Source organism: Anopheles ziemanni, chromosome 2 (genome assembly GCF_943734765.1).
Source record: "Anopheles ziemanni chromosome 2, idAnoZiCoDA_A2_x.2, whole genome shotgun sequence".
NCBI lineage: Eukaryota > Metazoa > Arthropoda > Insecta > Diptera > Culicidae > Anopheles > Anopheles ziemanni.
Window position 1 is genome coordinate 76,191,100 of NC_080705.1, and position 16,298 is coordinate 76,207,397.

At 44.1% G+C, this 16,298-nt stretch overlaps 1 long non-coding RNA gene and 1 other non-coding gene across 2 annotated transcripts; both read right to left on the reverse strand.

Annotated features, from left to right (window-relative positions):
* Positions 1-174: 174 nt before the first annotated feature.
* LOC131282309 (uncharacterized) lies at positions 175-15,584 on the reverse strand. The gene is made up of 3 exons (XR_009188663.1): positions 15,491-15,584; positions 14,138-14,425; positions 175-286 (listed from the first exon to the last, which is right to left on the reverse strand). It is a non-coding gene; the product is annotated as an uncharacterized LOC131282309 (long non-coding RNA).
* On the reverse strand, positions 9,675-9,747 carry Trnat-ugu (transfer RNA threonine (anticodon UGU)). Its single transcript has one exon. It is a non-coding gene; the product is annotated as a tRNA-Thr (tRNA).
* Positions 15,585-16,298: the final 714 nt, after the last annotated feature.

Below are 16,298 nucleotides of genomic sequence, written 5' to 3' on the forward strand. Positions count from 1 at the left end.
ATTGTTTCTCCGATCGTTCGTGAATGTATCCCGCTTGTCCTTGCGGTTCTTTCTCCGATGAATTATCAGTTAACCCTCCGGGGTGGATATCTGGAAAGTCCTCCCCCCCAACTTTGCAGGCAAGGAAGGGAAGGTTCTATAATGGAGGAATAATTCCCCACACTTAACCTAGCTTTTCCGTTTGTGATGCTGATGCGCTGCTCTCGAGCGTTTGCCTTCCACCTCTCGTCTCTTAAAGCTTCACGCCAGACCCTTTGGCTGGCGGTTGTTTCAAGCGGTCGAACATCTGGAACGGAAAAAGAAAGGGGTGGAAAATTTAGTAAAAAATATATCCAACAACTTTGTGCATGACTAAGAGCGCATCCATTCCAACGAAGTTTCGAAGAAAAACCATAAACGGTTCGGTGTGAAGCTGTGGGAGGCCACAAGGGCCCCAGGCCTCTGGTGTTCGTTGCAGTGTCAATCGGCGAAGAACCACTTGTCACCTTCACCAACGAGGGAAGTCAGCGTTGGCGAAAAACAAAAGTCGTGAAATGAAAATTGCACCCAAACCGGAACGGCGACGAACGGAGCGAAGCGGGACAGAAAATTGCATCGCAATGACCAGTCTGTTAGTCGGTCTGTGTTCTATCGTCTTTTCCCCCGAACGGGTCCACCGATGGGAGCTTCGATCCGGATGCGGCGGGAAGTATCTCCCGACAGGCAAGCGGAAACCATTTAGCTGTAATTGCAAAACCATGCACTCGCCGTCTCCCGAGCGCACGGATCAAATGGCGATTAAATGGAGACCAATTGCTGGCCTAGACCCCCCTCTCCTGCTGCCCAGGGAAGAGCGGGGGGTCTCGATTTGCCATCGGCGTTTGGGGGCCGCTTTTAGAGCATGTGTTTCATTTCCCTTTCGCCCACGAAATATTGTGCTATAAATTTTTGGTACAAATTTGCCTCAGCCAGCGAACGGGTATTATTCATCCTCCGTGGAACGGTTTATCCCCTCGAGGGGGGCGCCAAGAGTATGCCTTTCTTTTTTTTAAGGAGATATTTTTCCGTGGCAACATTATGGACTCCATTTATAACTGCTCGTGGGGAATAAGAATAATAAGCTAGTTTATTAGCTTCCTACGCCAAATCGAGCAGAATAAATTCAAGTATAAATATATTCATTTTTTCAAGCCCACAATAGACTTCATCAGGCTTAGCAAATCGAGCACACAGAGCTAGAACATTTATATACCGATATTGCACTCGCGATCGGGGCGAACCTGTGTGCGTTTCGTGCATCGAATGAGTTAGTTTAAATAAATAAAATCTCATCACCCGCACCAGCTTCGCCTAGATGCAAAGGCACAACATTCAAAACAAATAAACCAAGCTGATGAGAAAACTGGCAAAGGCATTGGCGAAGCAATCGCGGTTCCCTTGCGCCCCATCAACACCTTTCAAGGTGCATCTTACGACGCAGATAATGATCGCTAATGAGATGCGCATGACACGCTCGGGTCTAAGCTAAATGTAAAATCAAAACCTACGCAGGGACATGAGATGATCGGTTTTGCAATGTACTTAATACATACGCGCGAGGAAAATGAAACACCGGCCACCGGTATTGAGATTCATATAAATCACCATCGGCAAGTTCTGGCTTCCTGCTGTAAACGACACCCACTTCCTTTTCTGATGCTTGAAATGGATCGAGTGATCGAGTGAAATCTACATAAACATTCGCAAACCGAAACTGGATTTCGATCGGATTACGAGGAGGGAAGAAAAAAGAAGCCATAAATATCTTGATTGATTTCAATTCGATACCATTAACGATTCCAGAGCATTTCCAATCGGAGGTCCATGAAACCCAATCCCGATTGGCGAACGATACTTTGCTTTTTCTTATGTGAAGAAAAGTACGCGATCTCCCGTGTTACTGGAAGGGGATTGAATTTTCCACGATCAGTCCCAAACTCGGTGTGTGGAAAATAGCCTCCCTTTTTGTTATGCCTAATCCCTGAACTGAATAATCTCCCGCGAACCTATGGTCCCGATCGAACCCGAGATGCTGTTGTAAACATAATCGAGAGTAAAAGTTAATGTAACGCGGGTGTTTGCAGCATCCCTTCTTCTTCGAAACGAAAAAAAACCACCCATGTGAGAAGAACGTGTTCCGTACGCGAGTGTACTCCCCGGGTATTGTTTTGGGTGGCGGTACCAGACAGAGGTGAGTCAAAATCGAACTCCAAAATAGACAACCGATTGGAGCTGGGATAACGGGTGGTTTTTCTTTGGAGCCAAGAAGCGAACAAATCCTCGCACCATTTCTTGGAGCGGGAGATGTCAAGGGGACGGTCGGATGGGAGAAAATAAACATGTTGCCACCAGGCATCCATCCAGTAGTACTAACACGCGGACACACGCACACACACTGGAGCACGCAGCATGACATCATGTCGGGGTTTTGGCGGGGAACAACCCGGCGGAGGAGCCAATTGAACGTGATTGTGCTAATCAATTCACCGGTTCGCCGAAAGCTATTCCTACGTTCAGTAGAACCGCTATATACCGTCAGCTAGTTCCAACGATCGATAGTACAACGAACTGAGCATCTAGTTTATCTTCCCTCTCAGATGCAGCTAGGGAAATGGTGAAAAAAAATTGGTTAAAAGAATTGTGCTTCTTGTGGTATCCATAATTTGTGCTATATTAAAATATTTTAAACAAAATAAGCGACATTTTTAACATCATTTTTTAAATGAATTCACTTCGCGAGCGTAAGACAATTAGAACCTTGAAAGGAACAAAGTATTGATTATTTCAACTGAATATTATTTTTACTGAACAAATTTGAAATAACCTACAACTGCTTTGAAAAGTATTCCAGGATGTCTAAATATATTTCGACTAGTTGGACTCAGAGCTTCTCAAAAATATAGTACTGCCAATTAACTTGTAATGAATACGCCTTTTAACGAGTTAAATTGTATTTATGGAACATCTTGTTTTTGCTGTTTAAAATTTAGACAACTCGTTAAAATTTTGTATCCGCAAAAAAAGGAAAGTTTTCTTTACACCTATGCATCGTTCAATGAAAAGTAACAAGTTGTTTCAAATTACTTTTCATAACTTTCACAATGTTTAAGGTTGATGACAACATTTTGTACACTTTTTATGAACATTATTTTGTGGGATTTACTTTACTTCCTGCAAATAATATGAACACTGAAACAATTTAATTTAATTAAACTTGAAACAATTTCTTATCGGCTTTAAAAGTTCATTTAGAAAAAAAAGATCCAAATATTGGATAACATTGAAAGGACGCGTAAAAATGTTTATATTTACGTTAATATTTTTAAGTATATCTATTATGGAATGCTTATTTTTGAGCTTCGTTCGAGGACGTCACGGAGTATGTGCCCAGCTTCTCCCACGCGACCTTCACGCGGAAACAACCCGCTTTGGTAGGGCAAGATATTTCAGAAGAAATCGATAAAGCGAGTTTTTCCTCCCCGGGGGTCGCTCCGGGAGAAACTTGATACCGGCCCGACGCCAAATGGAGACGCCTGGTGCCCGACTTTGAAACGCTACCCGGAACCAGACAGCCATTTCCCGACCATGATTCGAGGTTGGCAAATGAAATGAAACGAAATGAAATGTTTTACAAACAACATACAGGGGCTTGGGGGTAGGGTTGCGGTTTTTCGCTGGACGCGTGCCACGTCGAGTATTTTTCATTTATTGCCATTCGCCGGTGGCAATTGGCCCGGCAACCATCCCGGGCTCGTCATTGGCCAATAAACCCGTTTACGATCCAATTGGCAGCGCGCGGCTCCCCTTCGAAATGGTGTGCGTTAAAGGTCCTATGAATTATTCCGGGCGCACTTGAACCTCCCAAGGAGGTGGAGGATGAACGTTGTATAACTGAACCGTGAATCAACCAAACGGGGGAAGAAAACTGTTCTTGATAGAGTTTGTGGAGCGAAAAAATGGAGTTGAAGTCAACATAAACTTGTTACTTGCCTGACAGACTCTCACCTCCCGCTGTCAGGGAAGTTGTCCGGTTCCGTAACCCAGTTTGCTCCGAGTTTAAGGTTGATTGAGAGGGGTAGCAAGAGCGAAGACGAACAGAAGAATAATGGCAAACAGTTTTCAACGAACACCGGCCGGCGCTTATTTCCTTCCTTACTGTCGGATGGTTATGGGTAGTGAAGGTCCTATTATGATGCGAAAGGCGTTGCATAAATATGGTTAATACAAAAAAACACAACTTAGACAAGCATGGACGAGGCGAACGAACGAAAACCGTTCCTTTCTTGCTTTCCCGACCATAGAATTTGTTCCCAGGGACTGCGATGTGAAAAGAGGTATAGAAAATGTGTTTCACAATCATTTGCCTATACCTAATTGGCATTTCCGTACGGTTTCCGCATTTATGCGACGTTACGTTCAGTTGCAATTCTCCACCTTCCTGCCCTCCGCAACACGCTCCTGTGCTAACCCTCGCCCCAGTTGCCTAAGTTGGCGCACAATGTTGCCAACGAAATGCGGCTGCGAACAAACACCTAATACCCAGCAAGGGAGTTGGCCGGTGCCGTTCGTTTGGTGCTGGAAAAAAGGAGATTATGTTACCAACAAACATACACACACATACACGCGGGAGGATGTTACAACACACTGGTGCCTATCACGGTCCGCCCGGCACGGAGTGTGTGTCGTTGTAGTTGCTTTCTCAACTCGTATTTCCGTGGCTACGGTCGGGTGTTGCATATTCTGCACTTGCTGCATCAAATGCTGTTGTGCTTCTGATATGGCCAAAGTAATCGGCTATAAGCTGTGCATTGCAGAAATAGAACAGTGTGGAACTTAGGGCTGAGGCATGGCGCAATCATACTTCACCAGCACTGATTGCCATTGTACTTTCACCGATTCTTGCTGCTGGACTAGTTCCGATAGCACGCTTTCGTTGGGTGATTTGTGTGAGAGCTCTAGAGCGATTGCCGCTTTTAACTGGAGGTATCTGTTGTCCTGGTTCAGTGGAGGCCAACGTCCGTAACCACAACTGGGATTTGATACCTCCTCTGGAGACATAATTATACTCTCGGTATTTCGACAAGGTTGCTCCAGCAGTGTGTCCATTAGTCACTGACTCGATCACACCTTGTTCGTGATGGAGTTTTGGAATTTCTCCAGTGATGATCCTAATGGAACAACGACGCAGAACTTGGTAGACCATTTGTTACACATCGAGAACACCCTAGCAGGATGTCGGCTTCCGGCTCGTTCCAACCGATTTTCCAACAGGCAACCATCACCCGAAAAAAGGAAGTCACACATCAGGAGTTTTCTCTCACACACAACGACGGGTCAAATCGCAGCGTGGTTACGTAACCACAGGAAGGAGTGAGCCTCACGGAAGCCGAATCGGACCCGGACCACGTACCACACGGGGTTCGGGGAAAGCAAAAGTACTCTACTGGGAGTCGGCAGAATGGCCTCGTGGTGGGCTAGTTGTTAGAGTGCGTGCCTGGTGCTGCGACCTGGGGACGAGCATTAGCGTCATTGGTCCTACGAGGTTCATCGTTCACACCCGTAAGTTACATTATCACGTAGCTTTCCCTTCCCAGCGTAGGCCCAACTTTGCAACAAACAAACTCAAGGTGATGAAACTGATATTGGAATGGTGTTTTTAATTACGAAGCAACAGCAACTATAGATCTTGTGTTCGGTTTTTGGCCTCTGAAGTGTCTGCAAAACAATTTCCATCATCCGCTTTTAATAATAAACAATGAAAACTATTTCAACATAGCATCAAGAGCGTTCAATTTGTTTAAAATTAAAAAAATAACTCATTTCAATTTATTGCTTAAAAAATAGAAAAGCTAAACAAAGAAAAGTAGAACAGTAAAAAGCCAAACGATAACTCAAAAACGAGTACCAGAAAATCCACATTGGAAAAGACAGAGCTTGCAAACATTAAAAGCCAAACATTTCCTCACCTTGCGGTATATGCCAAGTATCATCGGGCCGACGTTAATTCTTTCGAAAGAATGACTTTGTCAGGAAACATCAGGAGTTTTCTTTCACTTCCACCCTGCTTTGTGAGCCGTCAAGAAAAGGGCATGGTTGTAATATGCTGCAAAGGATCAGAAAAGTGTTTCTTTGTGGCTATTAAACCAAGCCATTCCCTCCACCTTTTGTAAAGATGCAAATGCTCCAGCAGGAGCTAGTAACAATACGTCCGTCAAAACCAAAGAAAATTGAGCTTTTTTTTTTGGAAACTCAGTAAAGTTTGTGAGGCTGAAAACAAGGGTAATATTCTACTTTACTCTACTGAAAAGTTGCTATGGCAGTTGGTGCAGAAATCTTCAACTAACGTTCGTAAAATATTTATGATAAAATATAAAATATTTAAAAGTAAGATAAAAATGAAAATCTTATGTTCATGCATACCGCAACGTAGTTCTCTTCTTCCATCGTGTTAAGATGTTTGCAATAGGTAGTGACATTCACATCGCTTCAAAAGCATTTCTACTGCTGAGGTATTCTAGAAAGCCCCGGAGAAAATTTCCATTTTCGCATGCTATTTGCATTCGTGAGAAGTTTTCTCTTTCTACCCACCAGCCCAGAAAACATTCTTGCTTTCCTTATTTTCACTTATTACGGACAGAGCACCTCTCGAGCAAAAGATGCTTCGTAGCATAAATTCCTCCATTTCCTGCCCCAACATGGCCAGATTTAAATTTAGCTGATTACGGCGATGGCGTTGGGCGATGGTTATGGTTTTGCTTAAGTTTTCGTTATGCTTTCGTTAGAAATTCCGCTCGGTGTGTCGGCAGCTTTCTCATTTGCTTCGAGAGGGCTCTTAAAAACTCTCGAGAATTTTAGGAAAATATGACCATCGTAATGTTTCGGCGATTCGTTCAAATATGCTCCGACAAAATAGTCGACTGGTGCTACGCTGGCAGGGATGATTGGGTTGTCAACATGCAGTTGATTGCCCTCGTTGAAAGCTACCGTCCGCCCGGTCACGGTTGATAAACAAGATAGCTTCATCAAACAAAGATACCGGGTGCGTCGACGGGCGGCTTTTTGATGGATGGCCATTATTGTTTTATCATCCGCCAACAATCTGCTGACACAACAAACGTCTCGGAAATTTATGCCCCCGGGGGAGAAAAGCGGACCGCAACATAATCCACTACCAGTAGCGCTAAATCCACCTGCCGATCGGTTCGTTCGGGTGGGAACATTGGCGCGTGGTATGATTTATTTGAATTTACCGGGGTTAAAAATGGCACAAAATGTCGTGCGTCCCACCGATCGGTTGCCATTCATTACAGCCCTCGACTGCCACTAGCCTTTTTCGTGTGGGAGTTTCGTCGACTGGATCGTCCTTTCCATAAGGTCCACACAGCCCGGCCGGTTTCATCCCTTTTTGCTAGTGCCATCGCGTTCGCTTTCTATCGTTACAAAATTGAGATGATTTGTGGCCACAAGCGCACACTCCGATATTCCAATCACGTATTCTTGGAGGCCAGTAACGCCCCGGCAACGAGCGTCGTCCGTCGCCTCCGCATAGTCTGCCTTGAAACTACTCATCTATGATTAATTCCCTCGGTCCAAAAGGCAAGGCCAGCAGCCTACAAACCGTTTCTTCGCTCGTCCTCGATGCGGCTTCTCTAAATCTTTTGAAAGTAAGAGTAATCGAAAGCGAGTAGATTTATGGGAAAGCAAATTCGGCATCCAACTCCTACCGTTTTCTTGGAATTTGACCTGAATCATCGCGTTCTGCTTCGTTTTAGTTTGATTTTGATATCTTGGGTAATCAAAACAGCGTTACTGAATCTTAAGGCACATTTGCTTGGCGAAATGTCATGATTTATACATTTGTAAATTTGTTTTATTTAATTTGCTTACTCGTTAGGAAGGCATTATGTGTTCCGTTAGACACATCAGCCCGATCGCCTTTTTCCAGTATTTCGTGTCAAATCAATTCGTAGAACGTGACAAGGGATTACTTTTTCTAGTCAAATTTATCTAGGCGGAAGCAAATGCAAACCAAAGCGGGTAAAAATGTAAGCCTTCCTTCCGGGGCTCGTTGTGCTATTTGATTTTCATTTGCTTGCTACATGAAATACTGATGACGAAGGAAAAAAAAATCCCCACAGAACATTTTGAAGGTTTTTTACCCGGTTTTCGCCTCAGCATATGTACACTTAACATTTGCCCCCGCCTGGAAACCAACCCAGCCGGTTCCCGCGCAAACCGACCCCGCCAAAGGACCGCTCTCGAAATGCCGCTGCTTATCGATAAATAAATAAACAAACAAGCGATCCAAACGAACCCAACTCGCGAATCGAGCAAACGCACACCTACCGAGCTGGATTCAATTTCGGGACCGTGTTTCCACTCCAGGTTGCTGCACCAGTCCCTCGTTTCGTCCCATCCCATACCAAGGGCAGTGTGTAGTCGAGATGAAAGTATGCGCGAGCGGGGAAAACCCGGTCCGATGCGGTTCCAATTTATGAGAAGTTCTTGGCTTTTCGCGATACGCGCTGTCTTTTTTTTTTTTTAAACTCTCCTAATTTCGAGCCATGTTCGCCCAAATAGCCCCAGACCCAGACGAATCTCAGCGGCTTACCTTTGCGAACGGGGGAGACTGGAGATTTTTCTTTTCCTTCGAGCCGAAGCAAAACAAACCCTAAATTCATTCCCACCCACAAAATGGAACAAGAAAAATGCAGGAGTTAGTTTGCTCATTCCTTTTCCGTTTTTCTTTCCCACTGGTGGGTAAGATACTATTGGGTGAAAAACGAATTCCCCCGATCGTGGAAAACATATCTTTTTCCGGGGCAACACAGACACACACACACAAACAGTCCTAAACCTTGCGCCGGTGCTTTTGTGGTGTTGAAAGAATCTGTGGAGGGTCAAAATTATGTGCACACATTAATTTCAACGGAGGACTTTCCGCAAGTCAGGTTGTTTTCGTTACGATCGAATTGATTTCGTTTAGTAGTGCACGCAACGAAAAAAAAACCTTGGAAGTTATAGTCCTTACGTTTAAAGAAAAGGATAACTCCGAAACAAATACTTGGAGGTTGATTTATGTGGCTTTTCTTTTCAATTTTAAAACAACAGCCGGCGTGCATACTAATAATTTGATTCTGAAAATTTGAATCCTTTCGTTTCCCTCCAAGCGAGGCGGTTTACAGTCGACTACGAGGTACGTTAAACAATGTAGAACCGTTAAGGTCCACGGCGGGGAAAGGGTAGTTTTAAATTATGCATTTTAATTGCCTGCAAGCTGCTTCTTTTGCTTGCCGCGAGGGTCGGGAAAATGAGGTACAACAACAAAGGGCAATCTTCCCTTTTCCTGCTGGCTGATAGAGAAAACTTTACACGGTGGCGATGGTTTGAATAATGAATTTCCTTTCGTGTTAGGTATTCATTACAGAATGATGGAATAATTAAACTTTTTACGTAACAGTGTTGCATAGAATCCGAGCTACTTTAAAGAATTCTAAACACACTTTTAGTGTTAAAGAATGTTAAATGATAATAACAGGGTAAAAAGCCACCTTTTCAATTCCCATGCAAACAAGTCAAATTATTTTCGAGTAATAAAATACGTGCTTGTCTCGGGGGAGAAATTACTTCTCCCCCATTTCCAGCGCATTCTCTACTGCCTCCTGTGAGAATCGAACTCACGACCGCTGGTTTACAAGACCAGCGCTCTGCCAACTGAGCTAAAGAGGCTCCGACGATAAAGCCACCATTTTTAGCCATCTGTTTCTGTTCTTACTACGGTTAGCATCAGATGCTCCTGGAGCCTGCGTCACAAACGGCCCAAACCCGGTCGGTCTCTTCGGACGTTTCCCGGCAGCGCAATGTGTCTCGTTTCCTCTCTACTGTACAGCTCATCTTTTTCCGACTTTGCACAGCTACGTTTCAGTGCGTTTGTTTTTTCCTCGCGGCTAATGTTCGGTTTGTTTGTTTGCCCGCCGTACTGTTTTTCAGTGCAAAGCACGACAACGACGACGACGACGACGACGACAACATATAAAGACGATGACGGGCGGCCTCGCTGTGTTGTTGGACGTGCTGCTAGTTGGCGCTTGTTCTAAATTCCAAAATCTATCATCTGTTGAACGACGGGCTGTATTGCTAACGAGACAGTCAACAGGTCAGCGGCGCGACCACGAATACGACCGACGGGGACACGACACGGTCGTTGCCATGGCAGGGAGCGAAAACACACACAGAAGAACGGGGCGAGTCCATTAGCGTTGGGTAAAACAGTCATCAACCCGCAAAGCTGAGCATCGGTTCGAAAAGGTAGATGAGGTTGGTAATAAAAGCGGAACACCAAGTGTCTGATGAAAGTTTTTGCGTGGAACATTTATATGACAACGGGCTTTGTTGATGGTTGATGGCACCATTTTGGATACTGCACCAAATGCACAAGTGTCCGGCGGACACGGGCATTCTTCATCCGACGGAGGACGTCGTCGAAACATTCATCTCGCGGTGCGTGGAAGATATTTTTCAATTTGGCACAAAGGCATACCAGTTAATTTGTTTCCAAATGAGTGAAAGGAACCATTTTCTCCCGTCCCACGAAGCACACACACAAACTGGCGACATGTTGTGCAGAAAGAATTGGGCGAGGTCGTTGCCTCGCTCCAAGGAGGACAAAGTAACGACGGGAGTGGGGATTCATGTCGCGGGAGTTCCCCGCCAAAAGAATGACACTGGATGACACCGATCCACCCAAGAGCCGTGTAGAATGTTTCCAATCTCTTTGGTTTTTTTTGTTCGTAAGCCATTTCAAAGAAAATTTTGACACTTAAATTAATGATCCGCTGACGGAAATTTTAATTTTCTTTACAGCACAAAAACGGAGGACACAATTCCGAGAAGGTTTTGGACGAAGATATTTGCCTTTAGGTTTCATTATCTTACACAAAGATGACCCAAGATGACGAATTGTGTATTTCCATCCTCTTTCGAGCAAGGATTTGTGACTTCATGACAGATTCTGCTTCAAATTAGATCTTCACGGTGCAACATTAATTTACAACCATCCGAAAGCTACCCACTGGGCTTTGCCGGAGGAAAAAAAAAGCAAACGCAGGAAACGTATCCATCATCCGGTTTATCATCGTTTGTATCGGGTTGCTCGTGTAGCCCGAAGGTCGGGGGAAAATGTTAGGATTGAGTTGGTATACATCCCTTGGTCTCGGGGACCGAAACTGGGAAAAGTTAATAAAATCATCTGCCCTACAGGGCTTTGGGGTTGAAAATTCATTTAACAACAACAAACGAGAATGCACGACCCTTCGATCCTGAAGAACCCAACCAGAATGGAAAGCTACCAAACGCCGGATCGATCAAAAACGTAAGCTTTTTTTTATTTTAAACAATACCGAACCCGGATATTTTCCTTTCTTACCCTACTGCTGTCACTGCGTTCAGCTTCCAAACAGAACAAATCAACTTGAACCAAGACCAGACGCTCAAGGACTCATCGAATGGCGAGTTAAACGATGGATTCAGCGTCGTGGAGGATTATCTGGATTTGATTTCCAAGTGGATACTTTTGTCGTCTCTTCTACTACCTTCATCTATTTGTATTGACTTACTAAAAGGGTACCAATATCGCTTAGCCGGTTTTTCGCAATAAATCCTTCTTTTTTCAAAGGTTGATTGATATTTCGAAACCATTAAATTTTGGTTGAGGTTAAGTAAAAATAAGATCGTCCGTCATTTTCTTTCTAATTACAACAAAAAATATACAAAAATACATGGGTACACAGAAAGTAATCGTTTGCAACACTATTTTCGGAAAAACTGTCCTTCAAATGCATTTGCTAAATGGCTTCTCCATCTACGCTCCCCCGTAGCGTAGTTCCCCCGGATTTGAAGCACTTTCAGCGAAGGTCTTTCGAGTGATTAACATAAATGGACTAGATCCATTAATTTTATTCGCACGGACATTTACGGCGGGAATGGCTCTTCGTTCGATTGATTTGGAATGTATGAGAGGGCGCCAGAGTTTGGAGTAGCAAAGCCGCGAACAATTCGGCATAAAATAAATGAACCCTAAAAAAAAACTAATGTGAAGGTTAATGGTTATTTTTGACGAATCTTTCAAAAACAACCTCGCTTATTTAGTGTTACCAATTACTCCAAACGATGGACATTTGTGACATTGAAAATATGCGTTCTTTTCTACGCGAATCAACAAGGGTATGAGAAACGCAGATTGCAAGACTGGACTGTTTGTAAATGAAAAGTAGTCGGCAAGAGTCGGCACGCTCGACGAATCAGACACACTTCCGTTCAGCGTGTTGTTGAAATTCTCGATTTCTTATCACCTCGTCCCCGGGTGGTTCATATTTTATGTTACTTTTTTGCAGCTGGCGCCGTTACTCCCACCGATATTCCGCCGTGTGTTCACAGTTTTGAACGAACATACGAACACAAACCTATTTGCATGGCGCGTTGATCTTCCTTGGGCGCAGTTAGACCACAAGCCCGAACAACTCGTCAGCATTAGAACTTTCGTTGGGGCTTTTAATTAGCGTATTCCCGCGGACTTTTCTCACCCCTTCACAAGGTCGTATGCGTTCTAATGAACGTACCAACACAGCCACTAACCATTCTAATGCAGGAAGTTGTACAACTTTAGCGTTTGCAAAGACACACCAACACACACCCGCCGAGGGGATGGATGGCGAGGAGGGTTAGGTGGGCTGGAAATATAGATAGGAAAGGAGGAAAACGTGCCCCTGGCGAGAACCCCCCACTACGGCAAAGATGGACTTAGAACGATCTTCCCATTCCAGGGGACAAACCGCGACACTGATAATGGCTGCAATTATGGCAGCGAACAGCATCTAACGGGTCTGATTGGGAGCTGTCGATAAGAACATCTTCGGAGGATCGAGGAGAGAGAGACCGTCGCACAGTGGCGCAACCGTGGGTGGGGGGAAGTCGGACATCAATAATTTTCATGTTTTTTAATTAGAATTGTAATAAATAAATAGAGTGCATTTTTGGTACTAGCATTAGACCGTTGCAGTTCCAGCGAGATTTTTTTTAATATTCTAAACTGTCACATATTTAGTAAAACTGTTCTGTCATAGAACATCAGCAAACTATTGAATCAACACCGCAAAAGACCATCGAAACCGAAGACAAAAGTTTAAATACCCGTAGCTCCTAGAAATGCAAGTGTATAAAATTTTTACTGGAAAACTTTTTAAGACGTAATATTTTCACGCATAATAAGTTCTTTTTAAAGTTGACGATTCGCAATAATTTTAATAGAAAACTATCGTAAACATGTAATTTTCAATGAAATTGTTTTTAATAATTTTTACAAGTAATTAAGGTTAAAATCTAAGCTAATTGACTTCAATACACTACATTGCATACACATAGTTGAATGATTGACTTGATTAGAAAATTACGTAACCTACTGGAAACTGTTTGGCATACGATTACGTCCAGAGGCGCATTTTGCTATTTAATTTTTCGTATATTAAGTCAATGGAAATGTCCACTCGCAGAGCCACTGTGCGGGGGGTGCACCATAACGTCCACGTCATTCGATGGAACGATCATTTGGGCTAAGAATCCCCTTTTGGATTTTTACATTTACATGTTACATTGGGAAAAGCGTTACGTTTGGATACAGAATGTTTTTAAATGAGTCTTATGCTTCTTAAATCGTGTTAGTATTTAAAAGAGTATTTTTTCCCTCTCGCTAAATGCCTACATACTGTAACTATAGCGACAAGTAAGAAGTTAATCGGACACCACTGGCAAACCGTTGCTACGGTATCATGTTTTTCACGCATGAAGAACAATTTTCATCTCGGTAACTCTATCGGACCGTCTCGGTAACAACAGGTGCTGCCACTGCCAAGATGCCATTGAATAAAATGTCACAAGTTTCTTCGTTTTTCCGTACCAGCATCGCCTGCTCTGTGTTTTAATGAAGACGCTTTACGACGACGAAGAGAAGCAACGAACACAAAAAAATGCTACGATATTGTGAAATGTAGCTGACGTCTGCGAGAATGTTCTGGAAAATATCTGAATTAAACTGAACCCAAAAACATCACCAGAGTGCACTTACCGAACATAAAACTGGATGAAATGTAAGTTTCGCTGCTTCGTTGAAGTGAGCCGATTTTTACAGTAAACGAATATTCATGGGACAAACTCCGTCCGTTGCACTGACCAGGCGTTGTAAAACTCCGACATTCACAGACACGGGACGTACTCCATACCGGATGATCTTCACCGTTTCGAGAAACACTTTCAAGCGGAAAAATGACGTAGGTGCGAGGTGCGCAACGTGGTTCGCGGTTTGCTGGAACTTATCCAAACCAAACGAATGGGGCTCGCGACTGGAGCTGCCGGCCTGCACCGCAGGTAAGACACATTAATGAACGGATAAACAAACCGATTTCGACCCAACCACCGCACCACCACTACCCCGGTACCCGTTGGGGCCTGCTTCCAGCTGAGAGACGCGCACCAATTATTTGCCAGCCGCGATCTTCACAACCTTCTGGTTCCCTATCGCTTTGCCTAGCGCACACTTGCGCGCGGAACTGGAAACGGAAGAGTGATTCCCCACAGCGGTGCGCTGTGTATAGAACGAAAACACAACACACCACCTTTAAACGCACGCGACCGCGGGAACGCTAGCACGCTAGCACCGCACAACTACGCACACTTGCATTGGACCTTCGATTACAAGATTCCGACATTCCGAAACCAATTCCATGATAGAAAAGGAATACAGGGAGCCGTACACCTTTGCCGCTTTGCACGGCTACATTCGACGTTCTGTCTCACACTTACGCGCGCGCGCCCCCCTCCCTCACACCCAATCGCCTGACCCTTCACTCTCGCGTGGTCAACGGGCTCCCCACTGGAGCCTCTTATTCTTGCCTACTCTTCTTCCAGGCGAGATTTTTCTCCGGTGCCGATGCTGGGGCTTTTCGATTTCACACTTTTCTGAGGTGACAATCAGGTTGGCTTTTGCTGCCTTTTTCTTCAAAAATAAAAAAAGCTTAAGGTGGCCAGCTACCTGTTCCTCCCGAATGGGGAGAGTTTTTTGGGTAGCCACGCGGATAAGTTGCAAAGCCACAAGAACACACTGCACAACTGGACACGTATACAATCTACGGTAACATCACATTCGCACTTACAACAAAAACTTATGTTTTAACAATTGCTAAAGCCATTGGTTTTATTTAACAGTCAACACACCGCAGCACAATTGGAGCCTTTTTCGTGAACGAAAAAACAACAGAGCAAACAGTTAAATGGCGCCTCTGAAAAACTACCTTTTGGGGGAAGAAATGAAAACCATTTCCTACGCCCAACCAGGTGTGCCGCTTATTCTCCAAACCCTCCGCCCTGCGTACGAAAGCCCCAACCGCAGAAGAGCAGTATGTGCTGCAGCTGGATAACCTACATTCCACGGACGGCAAGCAAACGGATGGCGACGAACCAAACCCGTCCGTGAACGGGAAACGTGAACTCACGCGACGTACACGGCACAAACTCCAACACTCGACTGAACACGAACTTCCGAGCGCCGCACGTCAACGCTCGTGCAGCCGTCGTTTCAAAACAACGCGCACTTCCTTCTCGCTCTCTCGTTGCTGTCGCCACCTTGACCATTTTTCGCTTTTTTCCAAAGTGTTGTTTACCTTTTCTATTGGACAGCGTCGAGAAAACTGAAAGGTACCGTCGTTTTCGATTCTTCTAATCGTGATGACCTCAAATAATTGATGAATAATGCCGCTGAACTTTGCCGTAGATTTGTAAAATTCTGTATTGCGTCATGATGTCAAAGCGAGTTATTTATTAACTGACCTACTTGAAACATATCTTGTGCTTTTCTAGCTGCAAACAGCTGTCAAAAGATGCCATAAACAAGATGAGTTAAAAAGAAGGTCACTTCATAGCGTCGTCGTTGTTGCAAATTGATTTTGGTGTTTGGCAACACAGCAAAAATAATTCTCAACCACGTGACCTAATTCTGATAATTAAAATTTAATTAATTTTTCTTAAAACCATTTGTGCGGAATTAAATTACCTTCTTCTATCGCAGTTTTGGTACAGTAAAGCCAAAGTATGAATGAAGAAGGTGAGGTCATAAACGAATTTGAATGTAAATTTTGATACCAACGGTTAACGTTCGTTTACCAAATTACGCTCGCAAAAACGAAGGCATCATTAAAAACCTTTAATATTGACCTGCTGAAACACTTTCTTAT